This window comes from Oncorhynchus masou, unplaced genomic scaffold (genome assembly GCF_036934945.1).
Source record: "Oncorhynchus masou masou isolate Uvic2021 unplaced genomic scaffold, UVic_Omas_1.1 unplaced_scaffold_785, whole genome shotgun sequence".
NCBI classification, from domain to species: domain Eukaryota; kingdom Metazoa; phylum Chordata; class Actinopteri; order Salmoniformes; family Salmonidae; genus Oncorhynchus; species Oncorhynchus masou.
The window spans coordinates 347025-360956 of NW_027014319.1; the positions used below are offsets into that span (position 1 = coordinate 347025).

General features: G+C 46.1%; 1 long non-coding RNA gene across 1 annotated transcript; it reads right to left on the bottom strand.

The window, feature by feature from the left end:
• Positions 1-267: 267 nt before the first annotated feature.
• Positions 268-1993, bottom strand: LOC135537460 (uncharacterized). Its single transcript, XR_010455223.1, has 3 exons — positions 1932-1993; positions 1212-1344; positions 268-350 (listed from the first exon to the last, which is right to left on the bottom strand). It is a non-coding gene; the product is annotated as an uncharacterized LOC135537460 (long non-coding RNA).
• Positions 1994-13932: the final 11939 nt, after the last annotated feature.

The window sequence follows — 13932 nt, forward strand, 5'->3', positions numbered from 1 at the left end:
GTACCTGGGGTCATATAGACATGGGGTCATATTGACTCCAGTTCTATCCAAAGCATTTCCTCTCAGGGACAGGAAGTGTTGCATGGCGAGGAGTGGCCTTGAGAGAAACATGTCAATGAAAGGAGGAAGTACCTGGGGTCAGGGTGAATCTTCGTAACAGGGGGCAGTCTGAGCTCGGGGATGGTGTGTCTCTTCGGGAAGCCCCGTGACCTTTTCACCTTTGAGGCGTGACTCAGGGCGCTTGTCATACCGGGCATGCTCCGTAGGCTCAGCGTCTCTTCCTGGTCTTCCTCATCCAGGGCTCCTCTTCTCGTTGCACCAGGCAGCGAGGCCAGATCTCTAGTCACATCCTGAACCAAATGAAAACACAGAGGGGGTGGGGGGTTGTGTTCATATGATGCTCTGTCTGAAACCCCTCTTTCCAGATCTACAGGAAGGGGGTAGAGGGTCGAAGACAGAGGGGGGGGGGTTGTGTTCATATGATGCTCTGTCTTAAACCCCTCTTTCCAGATCTACAGGAAGGGCGTAGAGGGTCGAAGACAGAGGGGGGGGGTTGTGTTCATATGATGCTCTGTCTTAAACCCCTCTTTCCAGATCTACAGGAAGGGGGTAGAGGGTCGAAGACAGGGGGGTTGTGTTCATATGATGCTCTGTGTGAAACCCCTCTTTCCAGATCTACAGGAAGGGCGTAGAGGGTCGAAGACAGTGGGGGTTGTGTTCATATGATGCTCTGTCTTAAACCCCTCTTTCCAGATCTACAGGAAGGGCGTAGAGGGTTGAAGACAGAGGGGGGGGGGTTGTGTTCATATGATGCTCTGTCTGAAACCCCTCTTTCCAGATCTACAGGAAGGGCGTAGAGGGTTGAAGACAGAGGGGGGGGGGGGGGTTGTGTTCATATGATGCTCTGTCTTAAACCCCTCTTTCCAGATCTACAGGAAGGGCGTAGAGGGTCGAAGACAGGGGGGGGGGGGGGGGGGGTTGTGTTCATATGATGCTCTGTCTTAAACCCCTCTTTCCAGATCTACAGGAAGGGCGTAAGAGGGTCGAAGACAGGGGGGGGGGGGGGTGAATTTGGGATCTAAACAAATCAACCACTGTGTATTGATCTCTTCAAGAAGCCTGTGCTTTCCCTAAACCCTATTCCGGAGTGTTAGAAGAGAGGATAGCATCTGTATGAAGATGACTTAGTAGCTGCTGTTCCTGTACTCTACCTTACGGTGCTGCAGGTAGGCTGGCTCTGAGTAGTATGAGAGGACAGGGGAAACGGTCTCTCTGTGGGGTGACTGGGTTCTCTTCATGATCCTGGGGAGGTGCATCTTAAGGAAGTGTTGCTGATCAGAGGGCCTGTCCACAAGATACATGGATGTTTCCTCAGAATGGACGAGGAAGCAGGGTTATATAGATCCTTGGTACCGATGAAGCTACACTTTGTACAACTTTTATAGGAGATAAACAATGTCAATAAACAACTTGAAACTATCTGCAGCATCAAGGAATATCCAATCCTGATATTGTGTAGTATGTGTTCAACTTCCCTAGAGATAAAGAAACATTGTTTATCCAATCCTGATAGTGTAGTATGTGTTCAACTTCCCTAGAGATAAAGAAACATTGTTTATCCAATCCTGATATTGTGTAGTATGTGTTCAACTTCCCTAGAGATAAAGAAACATTGTTTATCCAATCCTGATAGTGTAGTATGTGTTCAACTTCCCTAGAGATAAAGAAACGTTGTTTATCCTCAACGTTTATCCAATCCTGATATTGTGTAGTATGTGTTCAACTTCCCTAGAGAAAAAGAAACGTTGTTTATCCACAACGTATATACAATCCTGATATTGGACAATTTCTTTAGAGACATAAAAACTCATAACTTCAAAAAAACACATGTTTTTTTTTGCATCAATATATTGTAAACCCCCCTCACCAACCTCTTGTTCCTTCCATGAAGTGTGTCTCTGTCTCTCAGGACGCTGCTGGTGTCCTCATGTCTACTGTGGAAGAGCCAGGAGACAGAAAATAGCTTTTAAAAACCTTTTAAATGACGTTTCCAAACTGAGAATGAATCTAAACATTCGTGTTCATTAGAATGAGTCTTTCTGTTGTTGTGGTAATTCATTCAGTCTTTCAGCCAGCAGCACCGGTAAGATTCTATTAGTGCGGGAAGCTATTGATTTATTTATTTATTTATATTTGCATATAAATAGCATTTTGCTGCTTTAATTCCAGCTCTGGGCAGAGGGAAAAACATGTTTAATGATTGCTTGGATGGTAATCTGACAAACGGATTCAAGAGAAGTCTTTTAAAAATGAACCCGCTTTGTGTTTTTAAGGTTAAATTGTTGATTAAGTTTAAAATTTGCCATGAAATAACCGGTTGTATCGGGTCCACTCCTGTCTCTCCGCCAAAACACAACCTCTAAAATACTCAAGTCAAGTCATTTCAAGTGGTCCTTAACCCTCACATGAACTCGGGAATGCTGCCTACAACCTCATGGTAATTATGAGTATTCGGACAAAATCAGATCGCTTCATCACACGCCAGACCTTTCTTGAGTTGTAGAACAAACTCAAACGTGTTTAGTGTTTCTGCAGAATAAAGCTATAGCGTACATCTTACCTTAAAAGACACAGAGTTACGTTAATGTGTAAAGTTCAGTAGTGAGTCGTACCTGAGTGCTGGTCATGTCGGCCGTTGAGCAGGGTGGCTAGTGGGAGGTAAAGTGTTGAGGAGGCTCCTGAGTGCCTGCCTCTGCCCCCTCCTACCTCTTGCAGAGGGACACCGGGAACTAACACGGAGGGGATAGGTCAGTTCTAAAGTCCCAGTTCAGCCAGCCCACTGCTGCTGATGGGTTCTTCTATGGGGACGGACAATTAAAACTTCTTAGAACCTGTTTTTTTTTCTTCCTAAGAGTGTAGCTGTCTATGACATCATAAGCTTCTTAGAACCTGTTTTTTTTCTTCCTAAGAGTGTAGCTGTCTATGACATCATAAGCTTCTTAGAACCTGTTTTTTTTCTTCCTAAGAGTGCAGCTGTCTATGACATCATAAGCTTCTTAGAACCTGTTTTTTTTCTTCCTAAGGGTGTAGCTGTCTATGACATCATAAGCTTCTTAGAACCTGTTTTTTTTTCTTCCTAAGAGTGTAGCTGTCTATGACACCATAAGCTTCTTAGAACCTGTTTTTTTTTCTTCCTAAGAGTGTAGCTGTCTATGACATCATAAGCTTCTTAGAACCTGTTTTTTTCTTCCTAAGAGTGTAGCTGTCTATGACATCATAAGCTTCTTAGAACCTGTTTTTTTCTTCCTAAGAGTGTAGCTGTCTATGACATCATAAGCTTCTTAGAACCTGTTTTTTTTCTTCCTAAGAGTGTAGCTGTCTATGACATCATAAGCTTCTTAGAACCTGTTTTTTTTCTTCCTAAGAGTGTAGCTGTCTATGACATCATAAACTTCTTAGAACCTGTTTTTTTTTCTTCCTAAGAGTGTAGCTGTCTATGACACCATAAGCTTCTTAGAACCTGTTTTTTTTTCTTCCTAAGAGTGTAGCTGTCTATGACATCATAAGCTTCTTAGAACCTGTTTTTTTTCTTCCTAAGAGTGTAGCTGTCTATGACATCATAAGCTTCTTAGAACCTGTTTTTTTTCTTCCTAAGAGTGTAGCTGTCTATGACACCATAAGCTTCTTAGAACCTGTTTTTTTTCTTCCTAAGAGTGTAGCTGTCTATGACACCATAAGCTTCTTAGAACCTGTTTTTTTTCTTCCTAAGAGTGTAGCTGTCTATGACACCATAAGCTTCTTAGAACCTGTTTTTTTTCTTCCTAAGAGTGTAGCTGTCTATGACACCATAAGCTAGCCATATCAGGGCTATGGGCTGGCCGTACTCCTTCAATAAGACCCCACACAAAACAGGGACTACTCAGTCTAAAGGACCAGGGACTACTCAGTCCAAAGGACCAGGGACTACTCAGTCCAAAGGACCAGGGACTACTCAGTCCAAAGGACCAGGGACTACTCAGTCCAAAGGACCAGGGACTACTCTGTCCAAAGGACCAGGGACCACTCTGTCCAAAGGACCAGGGACCACTCAGTCCGAAGGACCAGGGACTACTCAGTCTAAAGGACCAGGGACCACTCAGTCTAAAGGACCAGGGACTACTCAGTCTAAAGGACCAGGGACTACTCAGTCTAAAGGACCAGGGACCACTCAGTCTAAAGGACCAGGGACCACTCAGTCTAAAGGACCAGGGACCACTCAGTCTAAAGGACCAGGGACCACTCAGTCTAAAGGACCAGGGACCACTCAGTCTAAAGGACCAGGGACTACTCAGTCTAAAGGACCAGGGACCACTCAGTCTAAAGGACCAGGGACTACTCTGTCCAAAGGACCAGGGACCACTCAGTCCAAAGGACCAGGGACCACTCAGTCTAAAGGACCAGGGACCACTCAGTCTAAAGGACCAGGGACTACTCAGTCTAAAGGACCAGGGACCACTCAGTCTAAAGGACCAGGGACCACTCAGTCTAAAGGACCAGGGACCACTCAGTCTAAAGGACCAGGGACCACTCAGTCTAAAGGACCAGGGACTACTCAGTCTAAAGGACCAGGGACCACTCAGTCTAAAGGACCAGGGACCACTCTGTCCAAAGGACCAGGGACCACTCAGTCCAAAGGACCAGGGACCACTCAGTCTAAAGGACCAGGGACTACTCAGTCTAAAGGACCAGGGACTACTCAGTCTAAAGGACCAGGGACCACTCAGTCTAAAGGACCAGGGACCACTCAGTCTAAAGGACCAGGGACCACTCAGTCTAAAGGACCAGGGACCACTCAGTCTAAAGGACCAGGGACCACTCAGTCTAAAGGACCAGGGACCACTCAGTCTAAAGGACCAGGGACTACTCAGTCTAAAGGACCAGGGACCACTCAGTCTAAAGGACCAGGGACTACTCAGTCTAATATAACTGAGACGTAGTGTGACCTGTTAGACCTATAACCACAGTTGATTGCATCAGAATAGATGTAGGCTACCATCATCTAGATTTATAGGATTTTACCTTGAGGTTTGAAATGATTTTGCCCTTACAGTATGTGCTTTTTTCCCCCCAGGTATACCATTATCACTGATTAACAGAACAGAACATTACCTTAGACTATGAACTTGTTTCCTCTGACTGGTATCCACAGCCAACCTGAGTTATCAGGCCACAACAGAGGGACTAAGCCCCACCTACAGTGTTCTCTCAGAGGAGAGCTCTCCTATCAGGCCACACCAGAGGGACTAAGCCCCACCTACAGTGTTCTCCCAGAGGAGAGCTCTCCTATCAGGCCACACCAGAGGGACTAAGCCCCACCTACAGTGTTCTCCCAGAGTAGAGCTCTCCTATCAGGGCACACCAGAGGGACTAAGCCCCACCTACAGTGTTCTCCCAGAGGAGAGCTCTCCTATCAGGGCACACCAGAGGGACTAAGCCCCACCTACAGTGTTCTCCCAGAGTAGAGCTCTCCTATCAGGGCACACCAGAGGGACTAAGCCCCACCTACAGTGTTCTCCCAGTGTAGAGCTCTCCGATCAGGCCACACCAGAGGGACTAAGCCCCACCTACAGTGCTCTCCCAGAAGAGAGCTCTACTATCAGGGCACACCAGAGGGACTAAGCCCCACCTACAGTGTTCTCCCAGAGTAGAGCTCTCCTATCAGGCCACACCAGAGGGACTAAGCCCCACCTACAGTGCTCTCCCAGAAGAGAGCTCTACTATCAGGGCACACCAGAGGGACTAAGCCCCACCTACAGTGTTCTCCCAGAGTAGAGCTCTCCTATCAGGCCACACCAGAGGGACTAAGCCCCACCTACAGTGTTCTCCCAGAGTAGAGCTCTCCTATCAGGGCACACCAGCATCACACATTCCAGACACTACAATCATTAGCTCCCTCACATAATCCACACAGAGCACACACTCACCAAGCATAGAGCTGTTGCTGCTAGTTCCAGCATATATAGAACATTTTCAAGGACTATCCAATGAAGTGGGACCTAAGTACCTGATAGTCTTTCTCTGTCATTGTTTGGTTTTAGTTGCAGTTTCAGAGATAAGTTCATGTTGTTTGGAGAGATAGAATACCAGTTCAGTTCATGTTGGAGAGATAGAATACCAGTTCAGTTCATGTTGGAGAGATAGAATACCAGTTCAGTTCATGTTGGAGAGATAGAATACCAGTTCAGTTCATGTTGTTTGGAGAGATAGAATACCAGTTCAGTTCATGTTGGAGAGATAGAATACCAGTTCAGTTCATGTTGGAGAGATAGAATACCAGTTCAGTTCATGTTGTTTGGAGAGATAGAATACCAGTTCAGTTCATGTTGGAGAGATAGAATACCAGTTCAGTTCATGTTGTTTGGAGAGATAGAATACCAGTTCAGTTCATGTTGGAGAGATAGAATACCAGTTCAGTTCATGTTGGAGAGATATAATACCAGTTCAGTTCATGTTGTTTGGAGAGATAGAATACCAGTTCAGTTCATGTTGTTTGGAGAGATAGAATACCAGTTCAGTTCATGTTGTTTGGAGAGATAGAATACCAGTTCAGTTCATGTTGTTTGGAGAGATAGAATACCAGTTCAGTTCATGTTGGAGAGATAGAATACCAGTTCAGTTCATGTTGTTTGGAGAGATAGAATACCAGTTCAGTTCATGTTGTTTGGAGAGATAGAATACCAGTTCAGCTCATGTTGGAGAGATAGAATACCAGTTCAGTTCATGTTGTTTGGAGAGATAGAATACCAGTTCAGCTCATGTTGGAGAGATAGAATACCAGTTCAGTTCATGTTGTTTGGAGAGATAGAATACCAGTTCAGCTCATGTTGGAGAGATAGAATACCAGTTCAGTTCATGTTGGAGGGATAGAATACCAGTTCAGTTCATGTTGGAGAGATAGAATACCAGTTCAGTTCATGTTGTTTGGAGAGATAGAATACCAGTTCAGTTCATGTTGGAGAGATAGAATACCAGTTCAGTTCATGTTGTTTGGAGAGATAGAATACCAGTTCAGTTCATGTTGGAGAGATAGAATACCAGTTCAGTTCATGTTGGAGAGATAGAATACCAGTTCAGTTCATGTTGTTTGGAGAGATAGAATACCAGTTCAGTTCATGTTGGAGAGATAGAATACCAGTTCAGTTCATGTTGTTTGGAGAGATAGAATACCAGTTCAGTTCATGTTGTTTGGAGAGATAGAATACCAGTTCAGTTCATGTTGGAGAGATAGAATACCAGTTCAGTTCATGTTGTTTGGAGAGATAGAATACCAGTTCAGCTCATGTTGGAGAGATAGAACACCAGTTCAGTTCATGTTGGAGAGATAGAATACCAGTTCAGTTCATGTTGGAGAGATAGAATACCAGTTCAGTTCATGTTGTTTGGAGAGATAGAATACCAGTTCAGTTCATGTTGGAGAGATAGAATACCAGTTCAGTTCATGTTGTTTGGAGAGATAGAATACCAGTTCAGTTCATGTTGTTTGGAGAGATAGAATACCAGTTCAGCTCATGTTGGAGAGATAGAACACCAGTTCAGTTCATGTTGGAGAGATAGAATACCAGTTCAGTTCATGTTGGAGAGATAGAATACCAGTTCAGTTCATGTTGTTTGGAGAGATAGAACACCAGTTCAGTTCATGTTGGAGAGATAGAATACCAGTTCAGTTCATGTTGGAGAGATAGAATACCAGTTCAGTTCATGTTGTTTGGAGAGATAGAATACCAGTTCAGTTCATGTTGGAGAGATATAATACCAGTTCAGTTCATGTTGTTTGGAGAGATAGAATACCAGTTCAGTTCATGTTGGAGAGATAGAATACCAGTTCAGTTCATGTTGTTTGGAGAGATATAATACCAGTTCAGTTCATGTTGGAGAGATAGAATGCCAGTTCAGTTCATGTTGGAGAGATAGAATACCAGTTCAGTTCATGTTGTTTGGAGAGATAGAATACCAGTTCAGTTCATGTTGTTTGGAGAGATAGAATACCAGTTCAGTTCATGTTGTTTGGAGAGAAAGAATACCAGTTCAGTTCATGTTGGAGAGATAGAATACCAGTTCAGTTCATGTTGGAGAGATAGAATACCAGTTCAGTTCATGTTGGAGAGATAGAATACCAGTTCAGTTCATGTTGTTTGGAGAGATATAATACCAGTTCAGTTCATGTTGGAGAGATAGAATACCAGTTCAGTTCATGTTGGAGAGATAGAATACCAGTTCAGTTCATGTTGGAGAGATAGAATACCAGTTCAGTTCATGTTGGAGAGATAGAATACCAGTTCAGTTCATGTTGGAGAGATAGAATACCAGTTCAGTTCATGTTGGAGAGATAGAATACCAGTTCAGTTCATGTTGTTTGGAGAGATATAATACCAGTTCAGTTCATGTTGGAGAGATAGAATACCAGTTCAGTTCATGTTGGAGAGATAGAATACCAGTTCAGTTCATGTTGTTTGGAGAGAAGTCACTTTTACCTTTATTTAACTAGGTAAGTTTGTTAAGAACAAATTCTTATTTACAATGACGGCCTAGGAACAGTGGGTTGACTGCCTTGTTCAGGGGAACAGTGGGTTGACTGCCTTGTTCAGGGGAACAGTGGGTTGACTGCCTGTTCAGGGGCAGAACGACAGATTCTATTTGATCCAGCAACCTTCCAGTTACTGGCCACGATGCTCTAACCACCTGCCGCCCCACGTAGCCTAGTGGTTAAATAAAACCAGTTCAGAAATGTTGTTTGGCTTTAATCTATAATATTTACTGGTGACCACTGCTCCCTACTGGTAAATGGCAGAGTGAAGTCAGTCCAAGGACCTCAACGGAGTCAAAGGCTGCATCCCAATTGACCTTCCTTCCCCTGGAAGTGTGTACACACCAGTGTAAACATGCATACTTCAGGGGAAGGGTGGCGAATGGGGACACAACCTGAGGTAAATATGTCCACTCCAGTTCTTTTCTCCTTAATGAGCTAATTAAATGACCCTTCAACCTTCCAAAGCTTATTAGCAGCCCTCTAATTGGCCCTCCACGTTAATGAATTAATTAGCTTACTTGCTCATGTGGAACCCCCCCCCCCTCCCCCTTTTCATCTGATCAGCAACAAATTGGGGACAAGTGAGACAAACGTTGAGGAACTTTACAAAAGTTAATTTCTGATTCTGAAGTGGCATGTAGCCTAGCGCTTAAAGAGCTAAAAAGTAGCCGGTTCGAATACTTGAGCAGACGATGTGAGAAAAATCTGTCGATGTGCCCTTGAGCAAGGCACTTCGTCTTAATTTGATCTAGGAGTGCCGTACTACTATGGCTACACCCTGTGAAACCGTTTCACTGACCTAGCCTGGTGTATGTGACAATAAAACATTTTATATTTTGATGATCCGGGATGTCCCGGCCATCTTTGGCACGTATACAATGCTGACAGCTGTACTTGTTAGGACTATAAAACTGAACAGACATGGACCAGTCGTTTAGCGTCGAGTAGCTAGTGACCTTTGCAGAGATGGATTTTCTATGATGAACGTCATCTTTAAAAAGGTTTGGGTTTTCATCAACTGAACGTATTACCTATGTTGGGTTATGAGGCTCGCTGCAGTCAGCTAACACACCTGCTGCTTGGAGGGTAGCATTATGGTACTGGCCTGCTGCTTGGAGGGTAGCATTATGGTACTGGCCTGCTGCTTGGAGGGTAGCATTATGGTACTGGCCTGCTGCTTGGAGGGTAGCATTATGGCACTGGCCTGCTGCTTGGAGGGTAGCATTATGGTACTGGCCTGCTGCTTGGAGGGTAGCATTATGGTACTGGCCTGCTGCTTGGAGGGTAGCATTATGGTACTGGCCTGCTGCTTGGAGGGTAGCATTATGGTACTGGCCTGCTGCTTGGAGGGTAGCATTATGGTACTGGCCTGCTGCTTGGAGGGTAGCATTATGGTACTGGCCTGCTGCTTGGAGGGTAGCATTATGGCACTGGCCTGCTGCTTGGAGGGTAGCATTATGGTACTGGCCTGCTGCTTGGAGGGTAGCATTATGGTACTGGCCTGCTGCTTGGAGGGTAGCATTATGGTACTGGTCTACTGCTTGGAGGGTAGCATTATGGTACTGGTCTACTGCTTAGAGGGTAGCATTATGGCACTGGCCTACTGCTTAGAGGGTAGCATTATGGCATGGATTACATGTGTTTACATAGGCAGACCAATTATGCATGTTTCTTTCCTCACTCATTGGTCTTTTGACCAATTGGATCAGCTCTGAAAAATATCTGTGATTCGTCAAAAGACCAGTAGTAAAAAAAATATCAGAATTGTTCTGCCAAACTCAACCATGGTTTCACATTTGTAACTGCAACAACATTTTGCTCAGGGCCCCGAAAAGGCTAAGGCCGGCTCTGGCTGCATGTCCGGGTATGGATAGGGCCCCTAAAAGGCCAGGGTCGGCTCTGGCTGCATGTCCGGGTATGGATAGGGCCCCTAAAAGGCCAGGGCCGGCTCTGGCTGCATGTCTGGGTACGGATAGGGCCCCTAAAAGGACAGGGCCGGCTCTGGGTGCATGTCTTGGTATGGACGTGGGTACGTAGACCCACGAGCCACTGCGGGCCCTCATGTTGTGTTCAGATTTTTTGTGGCCCCCCATCAAATGTGCCAATCCCTGCACTAGGAGGGATCATGAATGACAGCATTAATTCAGGCAGAAATTGACCTCTTTATTTGGGCATTTTTCCATAGATGGATTTATTTACCATACCTCATCACACCTGAACTCTCGAGAGCAAGAAACACTGAGCTTTATCTACAGCTGAAGTCGGAAGTTTACATACACTTAGGTTGGAGTCATTAAAACTTGTTTTTCTACCACTTCACAAATTTCTTGTTAACAAACTATAGTTTTGGCAAGTCGGTTAGGACATCTACTTTGTGTATGACACAAGTAATCTTTCCAACAATTGTTAACAGATTATTTTACTGTATTACAATTCCAGTGGGTCAGAAGTTTACATACATTAAGTTGACTGTGCCTTTAAACAGCTTGGACAATTCCGGAAAATTATGGTCATTGCTTTAGAAGCTTCTGATAGGCTAATTGACATCATTTGAGTCAATTGGAGGTGTACCTGTGGATGTATTTCAAGGCCTACCTTCAAACTCCGTGCCTCTTTGCTTGACATCATGGGAAAAATCAAAAGAAAATCAGTCAAAAATGGTAGACCTCCACAAGTCTGCTTCATCCTTGGGAGCAATTTCCAAACGCCTGAAGGTACCACGTTCATCTGTACAAACAATAGTACGCAAGTATAAACACCATGGGACCACGCAGCCGTCATACCGCTCAGGAAGGAGACGCGTTCTGTCTCCTAGAGACGAACGTACTTTGGTACGAAAAGTGCAAATCAATCCCAGAACAACAGCAAAGGATCTTGTGAAGATGCTGGAGGAAACAAGTACAAAATTATCTATATCCACAGTAAAACGAGTCCTATATCGACATAACCTGAAAGGCCGCTCAGCAAGGAAGAAGCCACTGCTCCAAAACTGCCATAAAAAAGCCAGACTACGGTTTACAGCTGCACATGGGGACAAAGATCATACTTTTTGGAGAAATGTCCTCTGGTCTGATGAAACAAAAATAGAACTGTTTGGCCATAATGACCATCGTTATGTTTGAAGGGAAAAGGGGGAGGCTTGCAAGCGAAGAACACCATCCCAACCATGAAGCACGGGGGTGGCAGCCTCATGTTGTGGGGGTGCTTTGCTGCAGGAGGGACTGGTGCACTTCAAAATAGATGGCTTCATGAGTGAGGAAAATGATGTGGATATATTGAAGCAACTTCTCAAGAGATGAGTCAGGAAGTTAAAGCTTGGTCACAAATGGGTCTCTAAAAGGACAATGACCCCAATCATACTTCCAAAGTTGTGGCAAAATGGCTTAAGTCAAGGTATTGGACAGGCCATCACAAAGCCCCTACATCAATCCTATAGAAAATGTGTGTGCAGAACTGAAAAAGCGTGTGCGAGCAAGGAGGCCTACAAACTACAAACCTGACTCAGTTACACCAGCTCTGTCAGGAGGAATGGGCCAAAATTCACCCAACTTATTGTGGGAAGCTTGTGGGATGCTACCCAAAACATTTGACCCAAGTTAAACAATTTAAAGGCAATGCTACCAAATACACTCAATACGTATGTAAACTTCTGACCCACTGGGAATGTGATGAAAGAAATAAAAAGCTGAAATAAATCACTCTCTACACTATTATTCTGACATTTCACATTCTTAAAATAAAGTGGTGATCCTAACTGACCTAAGACAGGGAGTTTTTTTTACCAGGATTAAATTGGAATTGTGCAAAACTGAGTTTAAATGGATTTGGCTAAGGTGTATGTAAACTTCCGACTTCAACTGTATCTATACATGTAAACCTATAGCTTCATATATCTACACATATAAACCTGTAGTCGGTGTATAAGCTATACTCCTGCACATGGAGCTCACATCAACAGCAGCCACGTCGGACTCCATACTGTCACGGTTCCCTTTCTCAGTTCCTTCAGGAAGGACTGTCTCTCAGTGGGGGGGGGGGGGACATCAGACTGCCTCTCAGTGGGGAGCGACATCAGACTGCCTCTCAGTGGGGGGGGGGGGCATCAGACTGCCTCTCAGTGGGGGGACATCAGACTGCCTCTCAGTGGGGAGCGACATCAGACTGCCTCTCAGTGGGGAGCGACATCAGACTGCCTCTCAGTGGGGAGCGACATCAGACTGCCTCTCAGTGGGGAGCGACATCAGACTGCCTCTCAGTGGGGGGACATCAGACTGCCTCTCAGTGGGGGGGACATCAAACTGCCTCTCAGTGGGGAGCGACATCAGACTGCCTCTCAGTGGGGGGACATCAGACTGCCTCTCAGTGGGGGGGACATCAGACTGCCTCTCAGTGGGGGGGACATCAAACTGCCTCTCAGTGGGGGGGACAGCGACATCAGACTGCCTCTCAGTGGGGGGACATCAGACTGCCTCTCAGTGGGGGGGACATCAGACTGCCTCTCAGTGGGGGGGGACATCAGACTGCCTCTCAGTGGGGGGGGGACATCAGACTGCCTCTCAGTGGGGGGGGGACATCAGACTGATGGAAGGACTGTCTCTCAGTGGGGGACATCGACTGCCTCTCAGTGGGGGACATCAGACTGCCTCTCAGTGGGGGGATCAGACATCAGACTGCCTCTCAGTGGGGGGACGACATCAGACTGCCTCTCAGTGGGGGGAGGGACATCAGACTGCCTCTCAGTGGGGGGGACATCAGACTGCCTCTCAGTGGGGGGGACATCAGACTGCCTCTCAGTGGGGGGGGGACATCAGACTGCCTCTCAGTGGGGGGGGGGCATCAGACTGCCTCTCAGTGGGGGGACATCAGACTGATGGAAGGACTGTCTCTCAGGGGGGGACGACATCAGACTGCCTCTCAGTGGGGGGACATTAGACTGATGGAAGGACTGACTCTCTCAGTGGGGGGGACATCAGACTGCCTCTCAGTGGGGGGGGACATCAGACTGCCTCTCAGTGGGGGGCATCAGACTGCCTCTCAGTGGGGGGGACATCAGACTGCCTCTCAGTGGGGGGACATCAGACTGCCTCTCAGTGCCTCTCAGGGGGGGGACATCAGACTGATGGAAGGACTGTCTCTCAGTGGGGGGACAGGGACATCAGACTGCCTCTCAGTGGGGGGACTGTCTCTCGACATCAGACTGCCTCTCAGTGGGGGGACGACTGATGGAAGGACATCAGACTGCCTCTCAGTGGGGGGGACATCAGACTGCCTCTCAGTGGGGGACTGCCTCTCAGTGGGGGGACATCAGACTGCCTCTCAGTGGGGGGGACATCAGACTGCCTCTCAGTGGGGGGGGGGACATCAGA